Raw genomic sequence first — 5385 nt, forward strand, 5'->3', positions numbered from 1 at the left:
TGACTTCTTGCCTTTGTAAAAAGTGACATAAAATAGTCCTGTGAAGTTTTTCAGTAAAGTGACATACACACAGCACCATCAAGTGTGCATCCATCATAGTAATACTAAGTGCTTCAGTGGGCAGAGCTGGGTGGGCACATGGGAGGGTGTTTTCCCCCAGGCCTCAGGCAGGCAGCAATATAAGGAGTTCTGCAGAGGAGTCAGGAGACCTGACACTCCCAGCTTGCACCCCTGAGGCTGAGAGTCAGAATTTTGTTTATAAACAGAGTAATTAAGTTAAGAAAGAGGAGTTAGGTCGATTCCTAAAGTTAAATGATCAGTCCCAAGCTTGGTGAATTATAAATAGTAAATAGCCTAAATGGTAGAGAGTACTTGTAGATTTTTCTGCAGTTGTTCCAAGTGTTGTATTCAAGAGATGGTAACAAAGTTGCTACTATCTTTCTTTGAGAAGATAACTGACTTTTTAGACCAAAGGAAATGCAGTAGGTCTAATCTACCTGGATGTCAGTAAGGCACTTGATATATTTCCACATGAGAAATGAATTAGTTAAATTGGAGAAGATGAGGATTAATGTGAGAACTGAAAAGTGGATAAGGAACTGGTTAAAGGGAAAATTGCATTGGGTCATCCTGAAAGGCGAACTGTCAGGCTAGAGGAGGGTTACTAGTGGAGTTCCTCAGGGATCAATCCTGGGACCAACTTTAACATTTTTATTACTGACTGTGGCACAAAAAATGGGGATGTGCTAATAACACTTGCACATGACACAAAGTTGGGAGGTATTGCCAATACCAAGGCATACCAGAATATCATACAAGAAGATCTGGATGATCTTGTAAACTCGAATAATAGAAATTGGATGATATTTAAAAGTGTGAAGTGCCAGGTCATGCATTAAGGCCTAAAAAGAATTTTTGCTAGAAGCTAGGGATTTGTCGATTGGAAGTAACCGTGGAGGAGAAAGAGCTGGGTGTATTGGTTGATCACAGGATGACTATGAGCCATCAATGTGATGCAACCACATAGGCACTGACTCTGTGGGTGCTTCAGGGCTGGAGCACCCATGGGGAAAAATGGTGGGTGTTGAGCATCCACCGGTAGCCCCCCTATCAGCTCCCTCCCACCTCCCCAATGCCTCCTGCTCACTGACGGGCCCTGTGGATCAGTGCCTCCCCTCCCTCTCTGTGCCTACTGCCTGCCACCTGCCATGATCAGCTGTTTCGGAGCATGCAGGAGCCTCTGAAGGGGGAGGCGTGAGGATGTAGTGCACTCAGGGGAGGGGGCGGAACTGGGTGGGAAAAGGCAGGGTGGGGGTGGGAAGAGGGGGGCAAAGGTGGAGCCTTGGGCAATGCTGGGGGTCAAGCACCCTCTGGCACTTTGGAAAGTCAGCACCTGTGTGCAGCCAGGAAAAAGGCTAATGCAGTCCTAGGATGTATCAAGCGAGATATGTCCAGTAGAGACAGGGAAGTGTTGGTACCATTATACAAGGCACTGCTGAGTGTATGCATCTGTAGTATTGTGTGCAATTCTGGTCTCCCATGTTTAAGAAAGATGCATTCAAACAGGTGCAGAGAAGAGCTATTAGGATGATCTGAGGAATGGAAAACCTATCTTAAGAGAAGAGACTCAAAGAGCTTTACTTGTTTAGTCTAACCAATAGAAGGGTGAGGGGAGATATGATTACTCTTAATAAATACATCAGAGGGATAAATACCAGGGATGGAGAGGAGTTATTTAAGTTAAGCATCAGTGTGGGCCCCAGAACAAATACATATAAATTGACCATCAACAAGTTTAGGCTTGAAATTAGGTGAAAGATTTCTAACTATCAGAGGAGTGAGGTTCTGGAGTGGATTCCCTAGGAGAGTAATGGGGGCAAAACACCTAACTGATTTCCAGACTGAGCTTGATAAGTTTATGGAGGGGATGGAATGACAAGACTGCCTACAATGGTGTGTGGTCCATCGGCTGGAGATGGGACACTAGATTGGAAGGGCTCTGAGTTACTAGATGGTAATTCTTTCCCTGGGAATTCTTTCCCAGGTGTCTGCCTGGTGGGTCTTGCCCACATGCTTAGGGTCTAACTGATCATCATATTTGGGGTCAGGAAGGAATTTTCTCCTGGGTCAGATTGGCAGAGACCCTGGGGGGTTTTCACCTTCTTTGGCAGCATGGGGTCACTTGCAGATTTAAACTAGTGTAAATGGTGAATTCTCTGGAACTTCAAGTCTCTAAACCATGATTTGAGGTTTTCAGTAACTCAGTGAGAGGTTAGGGGTCTATTACAGGAGTGGATGGGTGAGGTTCTGTGGTATCTGCAATGTGTAGGAGGTCAAACTAGATGATCACGATGGTACCTTCTGACTTTAGTAAGCATATCTGAGTGAGAATTTACATTACAATTTTAAACCTAACCAGTGTTCCATAAGTGACTTGGTACAAGATGTCAGAACATGTTAGTATTAGAGCTGAGTGGGTCTAATAGTTATTTAATTTTCTTTCTTGATCTAGGAATTAGATACAATGCTCCTGTCAGATATTTCTAAGTTGCTATCTGCAAAAACACTAGAGTTTTCAGTTGCCAAAGTACCTCCTGGAATCACCGTTAAAATTGCGTGCCTCCGCTCCTCCATCTGAAACGGTACCCCATGGGCAGGCACAGAATCCCCCCCACACACACACACACGCGCGGCCCTGTTGGCCTGACTGGAGCCACCCTCCAAACAAACATAGAAGTCAAACTACCTCTATGCAGAGTTCACCCTGAGGTCAGAAGACAGCACTGGTGGTGGTATCCTCACATTTTTAGGATTTGGTATTCAGTGTGAAATGGTCTTTCATTCATTGGCAAGATATTATGTGAAAAGAACTGCATGAGGGTTTTTTTTTTGTTTGTTTTTAAATCTTGGTAACATGTTGCCGTCAGGAAGCACTCCAAAGGCTGAAGTACTTCCAGAGATTTTAATAATTGACATTTTCTTTTTTCATATGGACAGGAGTGTATTTTCTGCCAAGTTTAGTGTTGCCCATATAAAGTAATAAAATGAAAATATAACTTTACATAATCAGATTGAAAAGAGGAGACAAATCTTATCAAAATTTTATTTTTTGCCTTTTTAGTTAAGGATTTGCTCTCAGTTATATTTTCTTTATCTCCCCTTCCCCAATAATGCTTACACCACAGTAAAAATGTACAAGAATTAAAAAAAAAATGGAAATCTCTTTCAAAACCTTGTTGCACTTGATCTAATCAGGCGTGTAACCATTATTAAAAGCTGAACGGAAAACAAGATGCATCTGGAGAAGTGAGCTGTAGCTCACGAAAACTCATGCTGAAATAAATGTGTTAGTCTCTAAGGTGCCAAGAGTACTCCAGTTTTTTTGGGGGGATACAGACTAACACGGCTGCTACTCTGAAAGAAGTTGACAGTGAGTCAAGCTATCTGATAGTCTAATGTACAAAGTGTTGTATAGAACAGGGAAATGGAAATTAGAGATCACGGTCTTTATTCTTAGATCTGCCACTGATTCACTGCATCACTTTGGGTGAGTCACACAGGCTAAATTTACATATTTGATGCCTAAAATTAAGCATCTACAATCCCAGCCCTACAATGGCCTCAGCATGGGTGAACCCCCACTGAAGTCAGTGGAGGCTTCATGTGGGCACAGAGATTTGCCTCTGTGGAGCTCATTGCAGGATTTGGGTCTAAATCCTTATGTAGGCGTGATAACCCTGTAGCATCCTAAACTTAGGTGCAAGACAAGCTGGTTTAAAAAAATTCCCACAGAAAATTTTGACTTTTTGTTGAAAATCTGAAAGTTTCAGGTTCTTGGTAAAAATTTAAAGTTTCTATAGAAAAAAGACACTTTGTGAAAACTTTTGTTTAGATGAAAACACAATTTTCCACTGAAAAACAGTTTAGAAGGAATATTTTCAACTGGTTCTAGTGCTAGAGCTTAGCCTAAAGATGCAGTGTAAAATATTTACTAATAACTCCTCCAGCCAGATGATCGTGCTAGCTCCAAGCAGGATACAATAAGAAACCTCCCTGCCTTCATTAGGAAGAAGCTACAGCCAAAGTTCACCCTGGAGAATTCAGACTCCACATTACTTTTCGGAAACTTCACGCAACAAGGAAGTCTAGAAATAGAAAAGCGAATAAAGCACAACCACCACACTCAGCCTATGGCTGGTGTCAGAGTGCCTCCTTCCATCTCCCCGTGGTCTGCAGATGATCTATGACAGGGAAAAAGGGAAGGAAGAAGACTTCAGCTTTGCTGGAGGAAACCACAGTTGATTCCAGACAGCCTTTGCCACAATACATTTTTACAAACCTATGCTGCAACTGTGAAGAAGGGGAAAAAAGCTTGCTTCTCCTTTACCATGGAGGCAAAAAAGTCATGCCCCTCAGAACTGTTCTGTAACATTTTTCTCTTGACTTTATATCATTTTGTAAATCTGGACTGACTATACTCAACCTCAAAACCTACCATAGGTGCTGGAAGTAGGAGTTCTGCAGGTGCTGCAGCATGCCCTGGATTGAAGTGGTTTCCATTATATACAATGGCTTTCAGTACCCCCACAATAAAAATTGTTCCAGCACCCCTGAAACCTATTGGGAACTACCACCTGATATGCCTAGACTACCTCTAAATCCATTTTCCCTGGCAGCTTGGGACTTCAGTGCCCTGCCTGGTTTGAGTCAGGCACACTAGCCTGCTACAAACCCAGGCCCGGGTCTGAACAACATCCCCCAAAAGCTGCAGGCTTAACTGAAAACAGCTGAAGAAGTGTTCCTGTCTCCAACACTCAGATGCCCAGCTCCCAATGGAGTCCAAACCCAAAATAAATCCATTTTACCCTGTATAAAGCATATACAGGATAAACTCATACATTGTTTGCCCTCTATAACACTGATAGAGAGATATGCACAGCTGTTTGCCACACCCCTAGGTATTAATACATACTCTGGGTTAATAAGTAAAAAGTGATTTTATTAAATACAGAAAGTAGGATTCAAGTGGTTCCAAGTAATAACAGACAGAACAAAGTAAATTACCAAGCAAAATAAAATAAAACACCAAAGTCTAAACCTATTATAGTAAGAAAGTGATTACAGATGAAATCTCACCCTCAGAGATGTTCCAGTATGTTTCTTTTACAGACTAGCCTCCTTCTAGCCTGGGTTCAGCAATCACTCACACCCCCATGGTTACTGTCCTTTGTTCCAGTTTCTTTCAGGTATCCTTTGGGGGTAGAGAGGCTATTTCTTGAGCCAGCTGAAGACAAAATGGATGGGTCTCCCAGGGGCTTAAATATACTTTTTCTTGTGGGTGGAACCCCCTCCTTTCTCCTATGCAGAATCCAGCTCCAAGATGGA

This window comes from Gopherus evgoodei, chromosome 5, assembly GCF_007399415.2.
Source record: "Gopherus evgoodei ecotype Sinaloan lineage chromosome 5, rGopEvg1_v1.p, whole genome shotgun sequence".
Taxonomy (NCBI): domain Eukaryota; kingdom Metazoa; phylum Chordata; order Testudines; family Testudinidae; genus Gopherus; species Gopherus evgoodei.